Raw genomic sequence first — 18,166 nt, forward strand, 5'->3', positions numbered from 1 at the left:
TTTCCAGTTTCATCCATGTCCCTGCAAAGGACATGAACTCATCCTTCTTTATGGCTGCATAGTATTCCATGATGTATATGTGCCACATTTTCCTTATTCAGTCTATCATTGATGGGCATTTGGGTTGGTTCCAAGTCTTTGCTATTGTGAACAGTGCTGCAATAAACATGCGTGTGCATGTGTCTTTATAGTAGAATGATTTATAATCATTTGGGCATATATCCAGTAATGGGATTGCTGGGTCAAATGGTATTTCTAGTTCTAGATCCTTGAGGAATCGCCACACTGTGTTCCACAATGGTTGAACTAATTTACACTCCCACCAACAGTGTAAAAACGTTCCTATTTCTCCATACCCTCTCCAGCATCTGTTGTTTCTTGACTTTTTAATGATCGCCATTCTAACTGGTGTGAGATGGTATCTCACTGTGGTTTTGATTTGCATTTCTCTAATGACCAGTGATGATGAGCTTTTTTTCATGTTTGTTGACCACATAAAGGTCTTCTTTTGAGAAGTGTCTGTTCATATCCTTCGTCCACTTTTTGATGAGGTTGCTTGTTTTGTTCTTGTAAATTTGTTTAAGTTCTTTGTAGATTCTGGATATTAGCCCTTTGTCAGATGGAGAGATTGCAAAAATTTTTCTCCTATTCTGTAGGTTGCCTTTTCATTCTGATGAGAGTTTCTTTTGCTCTACAGAAGCTCTTTAGTTTAATTAGATCCCATTTGTCAATTTTGACTTTTGTTACCATTGCTTTTGGTGTCTTAGTCATGAAGTCTTTGCCCATGCCTGTGTCCTGAATGGTATTGCCTAGGTTTTCTTCTAGGATTTTTATGGTTTTAGGTCTTACATTTAAGTCTTTGATCTATCTTGAGTTAATTTTTGTATAAGGTGTATGGAAGGGGTCCAGTTTTAGTTTTCTGCATATGGCTAGCCAGGTTTCCCAACAGCATTTATTAAGTAGGAAATCCTTTCCCCATTGCTTGTGTGTGTCAGGTTTGTCAAAGACCAGATGGTTGTAGATGTGTGTTGTTATTTCTGAGGCCTCTGTTCTGTTCCATTGGTCTATATATCTGTTTTGGTACCAGTACCATGCTGTTTTGGTTCCCATATCCTTGTAGTATAGTTTGAAGTCACCTGGCATGATTCCTCCAGCTTTGTTCTTTTCGCTAAGGGACCATCTATGAATTAGGAAGAAGGCCCTCACTGGGCACTAAATTTGCAGACACCTTGATCTTGGACTTTCCAGCATCCACAGCTGTGAAAAATAAATTTCTGCAGTTTCTAAGCCACTCACTCTATAAATGTTTTGTTATAGCAGTCCAAAGAGACAAAGGCACATCCCACCAAAGATGCTCCATGACACTGTCATGTGTTTTAGGCTCTTGTTTGCTGTGATGGCTTCTTAGAACTTCATTTTGATGACTTAGACATTTTTCAGGAGTGCTTTGTAGACTGACTCACACTGAGATTTGTCTGATATTTTTCTTAGGTTTAGAGTGCATGAGTTTTGGGAGAAATGCAACAGAGATAAAGTGCCATTCTCACAACATCACATGGTACATGCTATCAACATGACTTCTCACTATTGATGTTAACTGGGATCACCTACTTGTCTGAGATAGTTTTTGTGAGGAGTCTCTACTGTAAATCTATGCTTTCTCTCCTTTTTTCCACACTCTACATTTGGAAATATAGTCACTATCCACAGTGAACACATGAGGAGTGGGAAGTTATGCTCTGCCTCCTTTAAGGTGGAATATAAGGTATTTACAATTCTGCACAGATTTAGTTCTTTTCCATTTATTTGTTTATGGAACTATAGATATGTAATATGGACTTATGGATATTTATTTTATGCTTCGAGTTGTCCTCCAACACTTATCTGTTTATTTTGTTGCTCAAATTGTGCTAGCTTTGGTTTTTGGGGCCTTTTTAAATTGGCTCCTATTTCCCTTTGGCATACTCTCATTTTTGTGATTCTTAAGTACTTCCTTACTTTCTAGAACTGCAAGATGCTCCAAGCCCATCTCGTATACTCCTTGCCATAGCATGATAGGCAGCCATTTCTCCAGGGAGCCTTGGTTACTTTTAACTAAAGGATGATATTACACATCAACATTAGGGCACTGCATAGCCTCGTTGTTCCTGTGTGTCATTGCTTCTATGCCTTCTCAGAGAAAAGAGCAATGAAATATATGTGTGTATACTAACTCATGTATATACACAACTAAAAAAATAGTTATTCATGTATTTATTTATTTATTGAGACAGAGTCTTGCTCTGTCACCCAGGCCGGAGGGTAATGGTGCGATCTCGGCTCACTCCAACCTCCGCCCCCGGGATTCAAGAGATTCTCCTGCCTCAGCCTCCCAAGTAGCCAGGAGTACAGGCGCATGCCACCACACCCAGCTAATTTTTGTATTTTTAGTAGAAATGGGGTTTCACCGTGTTAGCCAGGATGGTCTCAATCTCCTGACCTCGTGATCTGCCTGCCTCAGCCTCCCAAAGCAAAAAATATTTATATAGGTATACATCTGTGTCATATCAAGCTAAACCATGAGTTCATACTGCTCTCTCCCACTCTAATTCATTGTCACATGTGTCATTCTAGTCTTCTCCATTTGATTATCTATAACCTCTCTCTTTAATGATTAGAAATTTGAGTCCCGTGATTTGCCATACATTTACTTAATTTTTCAATTCCAATATACACGTATTGTGGTTTCAGAATTATTAACCCATATGCCACAAGAAGATAGCTTACAGACAGACATGCTCTCTGTTTTTGACAATTATAAATAAAGCTGCTATAAACAGCTGTATAGTTTTGTGTGGACATAAGGGTAAAAAATAGTTGGTTGCATAAATAAGACTGTTATTGCTACATTATAAGGTAAGACAATGCTTAACTTTGTAAGAAACTGCCATTTTTTCGCCAAAGTATATTTACTGTTTTGCATTTTCACCAGCAATGAATGAGCATTTCTCTTGTTCTACATTATCACCAGGAATGAGTATTATAAGTTTTTTTATTTTAGCCATTCTAATAGGTATGTGGTGGTATCCTTTGTTGTTTTAATTTTTATTTCCCTAACGTCAAAAAATGCTGAGCCATTTTTACAAATAGTTTATTTCCATCTGCACATCTTCTTTCATGAGGTGTCTGTTAGGCTCTTTTACTCATTCTTTAAATGATTTGTTTGTTTTCGTATTGGCCAATTTTAAGAGTTTTAAAAATATATTTTTGATACAAGTCCTTTATCAGATATGTGATTTCTAGATCTTTTTCCTTGGCTTGTAGCTTATCTATTCATTCTCTTAAAATTGTATTTCATAGAGAAAACATTTTAATTTTAATAAAATTCAATTTATAATATTTTATATCATGAATTGTACTTTTGATGTGTCAAAATATATTGGTTACCAAACCCAAAGTAAGTTAGCTTTTTTCTCCTATGTTATCTTCTACAATTTCATAGTGTTTCCTCTTACAATAATCATTTAAAGTTAATTCTTGGTTTAAAGTATGAGGTTGGTGTCTGTGTACTTTTTTGCATGTGAATGTCCAATTATTCCAGCACCATTTATTAAAAACACTATCCTTTCTCCATTGAATTGTCTTACCTCTTTGACAAGATCAGTTGGCTGTATTTGTGTAGGTCTATTTCTGGGCTCCCTATTCTGTTCTGTTGATCTATTCATCTATTCTTTCACTTATATCACACTGTCTTGATTATTGTGGTTTGATAGTGAGTCTTGAAGTTAGGTAGTATCCGCCTTCCAACTTTGTTCCTTTATATTTTATTAATATTAAGTGTTTTTGGATCTTTTGCCTTTCTATATAAACTTCAGGATATGTTTATTGATATCTATAAAATCGCTTCCTAATATTTTGGTGGAAATTTCATTTAATCTAAATGTTATGTTTAAAAAAAATGCACCATAATATTGAGTCTTTCAATCCATGAACAAAGAATATTTCTCCATTTATTTAGACATTTTATCAGAGTTTTGTAGTTTTCTACATATAGATCCTATACATATTTTAATATACTTACATTTAAATATTTCATTTTGGGGCAGAGTATTGTAAATGGCACTGTTTTTAACTTCAAAATCAAATTGTTAATTGCTGGTATACAGAAAAGCATGCATACAACTCCAGTAAAAACACCGTGTGTACTCCCCTCCCAACTGCTGGCAGGCCACTGTGCATGCAGACAGCCCACCCCAAGGGAAGAATCAAGGCAGAAGGGATACAAGACCCCAGAAGTATGCCAGAAAATAAACTCTACATCAAATGTCAAACTGCACACGTGTCTTTCAAGTTGCCCGCTTGGCCCTCTTGAAAGTGTACTTTCTTTCCTTCCTTTCATTCCTGATCTAAAGCTTTTTAAGGAACTGTAACTCTTGCTCTAAAACTTATCTTGGTCTCTCCTTCTGCCTTATGCCTCTCAATAGAATTATTTCTTCTGAGGAGGCAAGAATTGAGGTTGCTGCAGACCCATAAAGATTTGCTGCTGGTAAAAATTTGAAGGAAACAAATCTGCTGGCAACAAATTCCCACAATTTTGTCTGAGGTAATCTTTACTTCTGTTTTGAAGGATAATTTCATGGGCTGTAGGATTCTAGGTTGGTGGATTTTTTTCTTTTAATATGTTAAGAATTTTAATCCACTCTCTTTATGTTGCCTGGTTTCTGATGAGAAATCATTGCAATTCTTATACTTGTTCTTTTATAGATAAGAATTTTGTTTTGTTTTTGTTTTGTTTTAATCATGCTTCCTTTATAATTTTCTGTTTGTCTTTGATTTTTTTCAGTTTTAACATGCTATGCCAACAGCATTTCCATATGTTTGTTTTTGCAATTTATTCTGCTTAGCACTTTCTGAGTTTCATGAATCTGTGATTTAGTGATTATCATGGATTTTGGAAAGTTATCAGTCATTAATTTTTCAAATAACTCTTCTGCTAAGTTCTCGCTTTTCCTTCTGTTATTCCAGTTACGTATTTTGATATCGTCTTACACTCCTTAGTTGTTCCACTTTATTTCTTTTGTACTTAATTTGAAAGCTTTCTATTTGCTTATATTCAAGCTCACTAATTCTTTTCACAGCCATATTCAGTCTACAGATGAAGCTATCAAATGTATTTTTATTTTTGTTACCATGATTCTAATTTTAAGAAGATCTTTGCAAAAATCATAACAGTAAGAAAATTACAACAGTGAAATAGATCTGATCTAATCAACTTCATCTTGCCTTTAATGTCCAAACTACCCTTGGTCATTCCTGGGCATGGGCCAAGCTAACTTTGGGAGAAATTTAGTTTATATTTTAAATGATAATAGCTCTTCTCTAAAACTAAACTGCTTCTGTAAAACCTGGTTAAGAAGATGACAGGGGCCTTAGTTAGTAGTTAAACAATTACTAGCCATTATTCAGGAGGTCACAAGATTTGATACTTCCCCAATTACTCCTGTAAATAACAACATTATTGTAAAACATAAGATAGGCCTTTTAAGATGTGTTTTCAGCTCTTGCATTTCTGATGATTAGACGGCCCCACCTAGACCAGCAACTCCTCTGTGGACCTCACTCTGAAGCCCATTCAGTGCACAAGGACTGTTTTCCGCAACCCTATGATTGAATTACCAACCAAACAGCAGCACGCATACCCTGGCTCGCTGCCTGCCAAATTATCTTTTAAAACCCTTGCCTCCAAGTTTTGAGGGAGGATTATTTGAGTAATAAAAGTCTAGTCTCTCAGCCAGATCTACATGTATTAAACTCTTTCTCTATTGCAATTCCTTTGTCTTGATAAATCGGCTCTATCTGGGCAGTGAGCAAGAAGAACCAATTAGGCGTTTACAGTTTCTATGCTTTTGACATGCATCTTAATTTCTTATTGCAACCCGGACATGTATTGAGTAATAACGTCAGAGGCGTCCTAACAAGAGTGACTCCATCTTGAATAAAGGCTGGAAAAAGCCCGACCTGGTGGGTTGCATTCCTGGGAAGTTAGAGATAAGATGATTATGGTTGAGGGAACGAGTAAATGATGCTAACTAACTAAGGACCCAAAACTTATGAAAATGTCCCAATATTTTAAGAACAAAGGCATTCTTAGTTTAAGTTTTGCTTTAAAGATGACAGTATACTCATAAATTCTTGCTGAAATTGATATTACTCAGGAAAATAACAATACTAGTAGTCTGTCACAAGCTGATGACAAGATTTTATAATAAAGTACACTATTCTCAGCCTTAATATCCTACATAATGAGGCATTATGTTTAAGATAGAAGAATTCCTCCTCTTGCTTTCTGAGGACGTTCTACTCTGTAATAGAGTAGTTTCTAATAAATGTTTTAATGTTACTATACTCAGTGACTTGTCCTGAATTCTTTCCCATGTGAGATCCAAGAACCCACTCTTGGGGTCTGAGAGAAGATCCCTTTTCTGGCAACAATACAAACTGAGGTAAATATACCTTTAGTGTAAAGATGTATTTTAATCTGGTTAGGATTTTGGCTGTGTTTACTGTTTGTTGTTGCCATGTGTACCAGAGCCTTCAAAGATGTTGTCTTTTTCTCTCGTTTTGTGTGTGTTTTTTTTGTTGTTGTTGTTTGTTTCTTTTTTTAGGGAGGGTCCCCTATAATGCCTTTTAAAATGCTGTCTTTGTCTTGCAGTTTTTTTAGCTGTAATTAAGTTATTATTACTGGAGGTTTGTTAGTATGGTTGTATGGTGTGGGAGAGCAGAACATTCTGTAATATTTTGATTAAGTACCATCTTTTACTGAGTCTGTATCCCAGAACTGTGACTTTTACAAGTGTCTTTGTCTCTCCTTCAGTGGTAGCACTTTTTTCCCCAATCTATTTCCTTAAAGACTGTCCCCTGTTAGGTACTGTTTTTGTTTGTTTGTTTGTTTGTTTCTCCCTCAGGTGAGCCAGGAAAAATGGAGGTGGCTAGAATGAGGAGAATTCCCGTCCCCAACTGAGATAAGGTATCTGAACTGTGCTCTGGCAAAGTCTTTCCTCTTGAAAGCTGGCTTTTTTTATGAAGAGGTCTCTGGGTGTGTTTCACAATGCTTATTTTCCCCTTCCCTGTACCAGGATATTCAGAATGTCTTAGCTCCTGAGACAAACTTGTGAGATTCCTGGTGGGAATATTCAGGAAAGCATAGAATTTTCCCACCGTCCCACCCCTGCCACTTGGACTGTAGTCCCCAGGATTTTCTCACTTACACTTAGCTTCCATCCATTCATCAATATTGCTATTCAAGTATTCCTACCCATTTATGGCTTCAGTTACAGGTAAACATCTCATACGCTGGATTCACTTGTCTCTCCAGATTTCAGAGTGGTAGTTTGTCCTGTGATTTCAGGTATCTGAAAAGTCCAATAAAAGTAGATGCTTTTCAGTTGGCCCAGCTCTTTTTTGTTGAAAGAATATGAATGACAATTTTCAAGCTCTTTACACATTGGATCCAAGCTCTTACGGTTTTTGTGTACACACACACACACACACACGCACACACACACAGGTAAAGGATACAAACCCTTATAAAGTTCATTTAACAAGAAATGAGGTAATATAGTATTCCCAGGCAGAGGTAGGAGTTTTCTTGTAATTCAGAAGTTCCAAAAGAGTCTGTATTTACTTTAAAGAGTTAGAATTCCACCAGTCTTAATATGGTCGCAATATCAAATTTCCTGGAGATGTTTATTTTTGTATTATTTCCTTCTCATTTCCTGTTTTTTTTCGGGGCCTCTGGTAACATAGATGTAGCTCTTGAAGCTCTAAATACAAGTCACTAATTCTTTGCTTTTAATAATAACATAGGGCAATAATGCAGCTCTCCTCACGATATTCACATTCTTTGGCCCAGTGAGTCCAGAAAATGGTACTATCTCCAACATATTTTTCAACATTTATCATGAGACTAGTTGAATAGAAGTGCAAATATTCAAAATCCCATAATTTATAAGAGTAGGCTTTCAAGGTGTATAGTAGGCCTATTTATACAATGCACAATGAATATTCTTATATTGGGCCCCGATTTTTAATGATTCAAGCTAGTATATATTCATATCTATACATAGGTAGCAGTATATATCTAGAGAGTATGTTAATGTATGATTAAACTAAATTTGAAGAATAAAATTATTCTAGTTTTAGAAGTTTCAATAGCAGTTTAGACTTAATAATAATCGTGTGTGTGTGTGTGTGTGTGTGTGTGTGTGTGTGTGTGTATGTGTATGTGTGTGTATGTATATTACCTTGGAATTTCTGACTTGGGAAGTGTGGTTCCAGGAATTTGTATTTTTAATAAGGATCCCCTAGGTAATTCCTATAGCTGAAAAACTTTGGGAAGTCTTGAGCTAAGCAATTGTCACAAATGAATCCAAGTAGCCTCAGAAGTGTATCAGCTAAAATAATTCAAAGGGAGAAAGAGAAAAAAACCTATTTAGACCTTGCTCATATCATCATCGGTTAGGTCTCTATCACTATATTGCATCCTTAAGAGCCTGATTTTAATGCATAAAGCATTGAGATCTGTCCAGAAAAATAAAACTTTGCCTTAGGCAACCAGCTATCTTTTTGCAATATAAGCTTCTGGAGTCCACATTGATCCTAGGTGGAAGAATGTCACATGTGGTCCCAACCTGTGTAGGGGGAACAACATAAATATAAGAACACAGGGATAAATAAAAACATTTGGAGAGATTATTTAAAATATAGCTCTCTGATCTTTATCCCCAGAAATTCTGATGAATTAGCTACTAATTGGGGTAAAAACCTCTGCATTAATCTATTACAAACCAGAACCCAAGCTGATACACTGTGGTTTATCTTGGTGTAACTTGAATTCATCTGGGGCTGACGTTTCTTCCAGCTGTGTCAACTTAGATCAACTCCCTTGCCTTGAAGTCTTCTTAAGACTTGCGGGTAGGAGATGGCAGTGATAATTAAAAGAGAAGTTTAGACTTAGGGGACACAAGCTGCTTTCTTCAGTCTATTAAATAATGAAGGTTGAAGGAATCATGACAAAGAAGACACAAAGTCAGCCATATTCCAGACCTTTCTGAAGCAAGATCAAATGTGTATCTACTAGGGGAAGCAAGCTTAAAGTGCTCTTAATCAGTTTGCAATTCTGGTGTTTGATGATCTCTATATGAACTCATTCAGAGGAAAATAATTTGTAGATGTCATACAAGACTTAAAAATGTTGACTTCCTGTTGAATTAATGGTTTAGAAAAAGGCTTTATGATTATTTTTGTAGTTAGCACAGCACACTGGAATAAAGCTAACATAGAAAACAGGGGTAATCACCTTCTAATGCAAAAGGTAGAGTTATAGAGAGGTAGAAGGAAGAGCAAATTAAATAACAGCTAATGAAACCTTAAGTCTTCCAAATGCACTTAAAATCCTAAGTTACAATATGGAAATAGATAAGACTAATGGTATATTTGAAAGTACACAGATTTAAGTAGTTTTAGGAAAAAAAAATTCATCTCTGCTTGTTTTTCAAACCGTTAATATTTTATATCTTTCTGATTTACCAAAGACAAATAATTTACATGGTTAAACCCCTTCTTGTTCCCTTCTTCTTTCCTTCTATCTTATCTTCCTTCTTTATTTTTTTCTTTCCTTTGCCTTTTCATATAAATATTGACAAGGCATTTAATGTATAATGAGGACCGAGAGGGCAAGCAAAAATATTTGTTGAATAAATAAATTAACTTACTGTGAAAGAGAATTAGGTCCTGTTTAAGGGAGAAAGATGAGTCAAATCATCTTACAGTATTACAAGACTATCACATAAGATATGCATATATAATACTGATGTAAAGTCAATTAAGAGATATCTTTAAATAACATAGATAATGTTTTATATCATTATATAGATAGGAGTGATTACACCCAGCTCTCAAGCCTGGAAACTATTCAAGAATGAGGTAGTATTTGGAGTGAGTCTTAGAGAAAAATAAAAGATATTAATAGGTGATAAATGTGTAGTATGGACTGCTCAGATTCCTTTCTTGTCCCTAAATTGCATGTGCTCTGGGCAGTGTTAGAACTTGAAGAAGGGGTTCAGTATCTGAGACTAGCTTCCACTCTCACTCAGTTGCATCCTAGACAAGTGACAGAGTTAGGTGCACCACAGCACCTTCTCAGACAGACCCAGCCAGTTACATCAGAAGAAACTTTCTATAAGAGCCTGCAACTCAGGATAGGCCTCTCACAGCTGCAGAAGGTTTGCATCCTCCAAATTTATTTCCCCTACCTCCTAAGTATTTCACCTACTGTCAGTGACAAAACTGTGCTCTTCCTCTACTTCTCACGCCCTCAACTGTACATACTCATGTATGAATTATCAAAGTCTTTGAACATAATATGAAAGTCAAACTTGGCTTTAAAAACTTCCTCATCCATTACAGTACATTTACAAATGACCAGTCAGCAGGCCACTATCCCACAAAAATTTACACAACCTGATACTGAGGCAGCAAACTCTGGGCCTACTACATTGCAATCTAACAAGCAACTTCTCTTTTCCTAAATCCTTAAACCCTATGATGGAGAATCATGCATTAAATTTGAGAAGCTAAGCGGGTCTCACATTTGCATATGCTAAATTAGGATTTTGCCAAGTCCTTTGTCGAAAGAATATAAGTATCTTCCTTAATGGGTATAGGTGTCCTCCTCCATGTCATCAATGTAGATATGCACACATAACTTCTAACATTTTCCCATTTTGTCACCTTTGCACACATTCCTGTCTCTAAAGCGGTTTTGGCTCCCAATTGTCCTCCTCAAACTTGTTGCTGTGTAGTTGGCATTAACCGCACTAAATCGGTCACAAACTGCTTTCAGCTACTTTGTTGTGTGTTTATCTAGATACAGTCTTTATAGACACCTCAATTTAAGGACTAGCACAGGTGCAAAATCTCAGAAAACTTCTACAACACCTCAGTTCTTTCATCCCACTTCACCAAATATCACCCAGTAACCCACTGGAGCTAGTAAAATTATTAAATCCTCTATCTTGATGTTAATTTTTATCCCTCCCTTTTGTCTAGACCTTCTTTTCTCATGATTTTGTTTGATAGAAAAACCTAGATTATTTTGAGCTAAAGAAACAGATGTCAAAATAATACATGTTTTATAAGATGCTTGCCAATTCCCATGTCCAAAAGTCTTAAATGTCCCCCTTACTGTCAATATCCTCCTCCTACCCATTACTTACTACACATGTTAGTTTTTCTCCAATCTTCTGTTTCTGTCCTAACTTTGGCTGTAAAATCAACATCTTCAAACATGGCAAATGTTTAGAATTTGCTGCTATAAACCACTCAGAGACCTAATGTCACTTAATTCCTTCTCCAAAGGAATCAGCTGAAAGTCACATTCAACTACTGCATCCAGCTGAAATCCATTTGGGAAATGCTCAGTACTTTCCACTGGATCAAGATGATGTTTCTCATGTTTTATTGGCCTATGAATTAAACAACCAGACTATCTCACCCAACGTCCACCTAATATACAATGATGAAACAGAGGTAGAATAATGACAACAAAAATACCTAAAGGAGAATATGAATTTTTGTGAACAGCTAGTAGTCTCTAACAAATATTTTTTCTAAGCTGTTAGATATTTTAAAACCTCTATTAACTGTAACAGTTGGTTAAATAATAAGATATGCTGCTTTATCATTACAATGTTTCTGAAATTGAAATACATTTTTAATGTAATGTACCACTACTTTTCTGCCCTTTGTCTACTAGAAGAGTAAATGTTAAATTATTGATATAAAGAAATATGATAATAAATTTTAAAACCTAGCCTCCTTTGCACCGGGAGCCTCTTCAAAGGTATTAATTAAGATTTTCTTGTTGAATTTACATTGAAATGTGTATAGATATGGAAAAACCAACAAAGTCAACATCTCATGACAGTCTATGCAGTTTGATTAATATTTCCCTAGTGTATCAGTCATAATATGTTAGATTTTTCTGCAATTTCAAACCATCTTTCAAATTTTAGTACTTTAGAGAAAACAAATATTTATTTCCAAATGTTTTCTGGATATTCTGCTCCAAAATCTCTAACTCTGGGACTCAGGCTGACAAAGGTACCGCTTTCTCGACTTCTTGAACACTAATGGTTTCCATACCATAGAGAAAGAGGTTTTCACCCTTCTAGAAAATGTTCTGGTCTCGAAGTGATACATATTTTAGAATTCAAATGAATTTTTTCATGTCCCGGGAGAAAAGAAAACTTGTCTGATAAATTGCTTAACAAAATTTTCAATAGAATAGTATATATTGTTATGGGCTCACTTCTACCTTTTCCATCAAGGAATAGCCTCTCTCTCTGTCTTCCTTATATTTAGCCTTCAAGCTAAATAATGACTTCCTATGACTATCTCCTATAGAACTACTCCCATTTACTGTAGGACAATTTCTTCTTACTTCCACGACTCAAGAAAATGCACATCTTTAATTTGGTAAGAACTTGAAAAGGAGCCCTCCAGAGTGTTTCATTATCACTGGTCAATACAAATAAGTATAAAGATTTCCACACAAAGGCTCTCTACCTTTGTAGCTTGGCAGTGTCTCCTACAAACATGGGAAGCTTGGAAATTGAACCGGGTCTTTCTATTACTTGTAATTTCAGCTATCAGGCCAGTTTTGAATTAAACGGAATGTCTAGCATTGGTATTCTCATCAAATTTGGGGAGTCAAAGTGATTATAGATTAATGATTGTTCTTGATTTAACATGGAATCTGCCTACCATTAACAGGGATATTGTAATTATAGAATCACATACTTCTTAAGCTGAAAGCCTCTTTAACCCAGTCCTTTCATTGTATTTATTTATTTATTTATTTTATTTTTTTGAGATAGACTCTTGATATGTCTCCCAGGCTGGAGTGCAGTGGTGGAATCTCAGCTCACTGCAACCTCCGCCTCCTGGGTTCAAGCGATTCTTTTGCCTCAGCCTCCCGAGTAGTTGGAATTTACAGGTGCCTGCCACCACACCAAGCTAATTTATGTATTTTCCGTAGAGACAGGATTTCACCATGTTGGTCAGGCTGGTCTTGAACTCCTGACCTTAAGCAATCCACCCACCTCAGCCTTCTAAAGTGCTGGGATTACAAGCGTGAGCCACAGCACCCAGGTATTCCTTTCATTTTATGAAGAAGAATACTGAGATGCAACTGTGGAATGTTAGCAAAAGTACTGACTTTGGAATGTCAAATATCTCCATATTTTATTTGTTGTCTGCTTGGAGAGACTTTAACTTGATGAAGACTTTCATATTTGAAAAGATTAAATATTTCTCTAAAATATGTTATGTAGGCAGGAACACCAGATGTTAATACTCATTTGTGTGGGTCTTTTGAATTCTAATAGTTGTAAACTGGATTGATTTAGAATGGTGTTAGCCCAGAATAGTTTGAAATCAGTGAAACACTGCGAGGCTTCATTGCAATAATCTCTATATCATTTTAATTGTAGAGAATATGCTGTAACAGAGGGCTACTTACTGATTTGTAAGATTCCACAACACAATTTTGGGCTAACTTAGAATGTGCGTCAGTACTAACTTGTAACATTATTTTTGTGCCATGGACTCCTTTTGCAGGCTAGTGAAGGATATGAAACTCATTTCAAAATAATAGTTTCAAAGGAATACAACAACATAATAATAAAGAAACTTAAATATAATAAGAAAAAATGAAGCATTATATTGATATAGTTATTAAAACATTTCAAAATACACAATGAAGTAATGTATTACTTGCATATTAATATTTATCAACATATTACAACTGTAATTTTAAAATATAAATTAACATAAATGACATTTTGATATAGCTGCAACAACTGGACTACAATTTATGAATACATGCCATTTCTATTGATTACACAGATGATAATACTACTGTGTCTTGTTGCTTACATTTATAATTGAAGGAAACACTGTACTAAGTTTCAGTTAGAGGTTAGTTAAAATAAAGATGTAAACATTTCCCAATCCAAGTACATGAACAGACTGAATTATATCCACAGACCTGTGGACCTCAAGTTAAAGGCATTATGTAAACTAATGTAATGGAAAGGAGATATAGAGTCCAAAGAATCTATATTTAAAAAGCAATTTAGTATAAAATGTTTAGATTTTATGTCCCATTTGATTTGAATAAGGTAAGTGCATTCTACTTGCTATTATTAGTATTAATATAGTTTCAAATTTTATAGATATATTTACTCAATCATACCATAAAACCTTCTACTGAAATCTGTATTATTATTCCAAAATCCTTCATGTGTTTAATCCTTTTATGAATATTTCTATGTGATAAAATTCCTAGATTATCTTTAAAAAACATAATACAATATTATTAAAGAAATGTGCCTTATACAGTTTACCTTTAATATTTTGAAATAGTTAGCATTCTAGTGACATCATATCTTCTAACTTTCTATTCTATTAAGACTCAAAACTGTAAGCAGTAAAATGACAACATATATCATCGTTAATTTCTACAATTTATTAAAAAATATAGGTCATGTCACTTTGAGGACAATGAATAATTTTTTCTGAATTTCATTAAATATACAAATAATTGTGGAATAGGAAGGGGTCAGTATTCATATTTTCTATGCTAATTTTTTCATGTTCTGTAATAATTTTTTTTCTTTGTAGTGCAAAATCTTCTTTGTAAGTGGAATTTACTATTGTTTACATTACAGTTTCTGGTTAAAGACTTAACTCATAATTGCTTGAAAAGTGAATTATACTGAAATGAGTATAGAATAACAACAATCTAAATTGAAATAATGCTTTTTGCTTTTTCTTGTAGAAAATGAATAAGTCAAAAAAACAGAATGCATTTAGATGGTTCTTAAACTTTTTTTTTTTTGAGACAGAGTCTCACTCTGTCACCCAGGCTGGAGTGGAGTGGAGCAATCTCGGCTCACTGCAATAAGTGCCACTAATTTATATTTCTGCATTATGCTTTCTGTTAATTCCAGAGGATTATATTCATGCAGCAGTAGTAGGAAGCACTGATTTTTTAATGTCCATCTCTTGATAAAGCAATTTAACACCAGGAAGATTTAGTTGTGTCTTTTTCTATCATTTGATTATGTGATACTCTAATGTTAAGAAATCAGGTCTAGGTCTAGGAAATTTAGACGGATTACTTTTGATGTACAGAACATGTGAATATGTGTGTGTATATATATACACACACATATATATGTATACACATATATACACACGCACATATATGTATACACATATACACACACGCACATATATGTATACATATATACACACACATATATACACACCTATATATGTATACACATATATATACACACCTATATATGTATACACATATATATACACACCTATGTATGTATACACATATATACACACATATATACACATATATGTATACACATATATACACACACATATATGTATACACATATATACACACACATATGTATACACACATACACACACATATATATGTATACACACATATACACACACATATATGTATACACATATATGTGTATACACCATATATATGTATACACTATATATGTGTACACACATATAGTGTATACACATATATGTATATACATATATACAAACACACACATGTATATGTATACACATATATATACATATATATATACACACACACACAGGATTTTATATATTTTTATATATATATATATATCTCCAGTAGTTGTACCTGGCTTTCAGCTATTTTTGTGTTGAAATTTCCCATTATTCATGGTTTTTCCCAAGCACAAAATCCTGAGCCATGGAATACCAGGTAATGATACAATATAGTTGTTGCACAGTTTGATTTCCACACTGTTCAGGAATCCACAGATTTATCTGAATTTTTTCTCTCCTATAGCATTATTATTTCATCAGATATTTTAGGCATAATAGCTGTAGTCTGGGGAGTCTCAGTGTGTCCAAATCCTTATAGTGACCCATGGGTTAAAATAACATAAAAAAGGCCATGGAAATTGCATCTCCATGATGATGATAATGAGCTTTATGCTCATTCTGATTGTGATTCTCAGGAAACAAATTTTTCCTATGATGTCTCCTGACTGTCCATCTAGTGTGCCTTACTTGTTCAAAAATACTAATATCTGAAACATCCCACATGGCAAGGAAGGAATCAGAGCATCTGCTTCTTGGAGATATAGTTAATGAGAAAGTGTAGTGATGGGCAATAGCAACAAGGAACCTCTCAATGCAGATATAAAGTCCTGGAGTCCTGGAACCACAGCTTCTACAGTTTGCCATTTCCATACATGCTTTTCACAAATAATGCCAACTTTTACCATCAAAGCAATAATTACTATTTGCCAAAGAGAAACAAAAAATTCCAGCATTACACAAAGAAATTTGCCAACATGTTGGATTGGGCTCAGTTCTTCCTTTAGTTCTTTATAAAATAGCAGAAGACACTACGTGCACTACATGGCAAACAATTGTGACATGTTGTTTATCATAACCAAATAAGTCTAAGTATATGAAAAGCTAATCATATATAGCAAGCAGTTCATAGATTAAAACAATGATGGCAGTGAATGGTCTGACAACTGTATACTGCAATATACCTAGTTTGCCCAAACAACAATACTTCTACCATAGTCTATGGTAGACAGCAACATAAAGGAGGAAAATGTTTCTGCTGATCTTTGGCTTCAATAATTAGTACCAGATTTGGATAATGGTTAGTTAGATAATTGGTAAGGAATCTCATAAAGTTGCAAATGACATAGCTTTATAGAATTCTCTGCAGGTATGCACATATATTGCAATGCTGGAGTATCCAATTATCTAAATTGTAAATGAGTAACATCCAAAGAATCCTTATGATTGGTTTTTGTAGTTTAGGTTACATATAATGCACTAACTGTAGCAATATAACCCATAACGATAGAGGTATTGTCAACAGCAAAAACAATTCCAGCAAAAAACGAAGCCTTTGGTGTGCATTTGAACCTCCAGTTTCTGTAATCTCCATATGCATAAGGCAACCACAACCACTACGGACACCAGGTAGATGACCACTGCTGAAGTTCGAACCCAGTGTCTCCAATTCCTCCAGGTACAAGTGCAAAGCATGTTTTCTTACAAATCAGCTCCGAGTGGCAAGGGAAAAGAGCCTGAAGGAGATTGTAATGGGAACCCTGTCCTTTGTTTTGTCAACTCGTGTACTATGGAGAAAGAGCTGTTGCCCAATTTTACCAACAGCTTAAGCCACCTCCTTGGCCAGAGCTGTGTTTGTGCTGCTGCTACTGATGCAACTGAGGCCACTCAGGGTGCTACACTGCACGCTCCACTTCTGCCCCACAGCTACCCGCCGGCTGGCTATTTTCTTTGGGGACTGAGATTCCTCCCTCCGGTGTCTCTTCACCCAGTTCTGCTGGTAGATAAGGCCTCAGGATTTCCTCACTCATTTACATGGAACATCCCCTGTGATGGAACGCAAGGACCAACCAGGACTTTCAATTTAATGTTTTTATTAATGAATGCATTAGATTACAACTTGGAAGAAATCCTATATTAGTATTTCAACTGTCCTAAGAAGTGAGTTCTACAAGTTTCCATGAATAAACTTAATACTGAATCCCAAGGATACTTTACATATATTCATCATAAATGACTGCCTACATTATGAGTTTTGAGAGGTTCTGAAGTGCCTACCTACCTCCAAATATCTCTCACATCAGACTGCTGTAAAAGCTAAAAGCTAAAATCTGTACGTTAGGACCACTGCTTTAGACAGCATATCTTTAGAAGGCCTAATATTAGTACTCAATTTTTATCAGGTAAATACATTCAGAGTACAGGACTGAAAAGAAAATTGGGAAGAAAACTTATTTTAGAAAGTTTGGAAGCAAATGATGTTGACCCTAAGGTGAAATAAGACATCCTCTGCATGAGAATGGGGCACTGGGTTACCAAGTAGCTGAAAAGCTTCTTAGTCTCTATGGGTAAAAGTAAGCTACAAAATATCAAAGAAAAGCTTGTGTAGTTTAATGATCAGGGATGACAAATAGCATAAGAAAATTTCTAGAGGGAGGTGGGTGGGTAAAAG

The 18,166-nt window shown here is 35.2% G+C and overlaps 1 pseudogene; it reads right to left on the reverse strand.

Moving 5' to 3' along the window:
* Nucleotides 1-15,919: 15,919 nt before the first annotated feature.
* On the reverse strand, nucleotides 15,920-17,208 carry LOC116811451 (transmembrane protein 184C-like; annotated as a pseudogene).
* Nucleotides 17,209-18,166: the final 958 nt, after the last annotated feature.

This window comes from Hylobates moloch, unplaced genomic scaffold (assembly GCF_009828535.3).
Source record: "Hylobates moloch isolate HMO894 unplaced genomic scaffold, HMol_V3 SCAFFOLD_7, whole genome shotgun sequence".
Taxonomy (NCBI): domain Eukaryota; kingdom Metazoa; phylum Chordata; class Mammalia; order Primates; family Hylobatidae; genus Hylobates; species Hylobates moloch.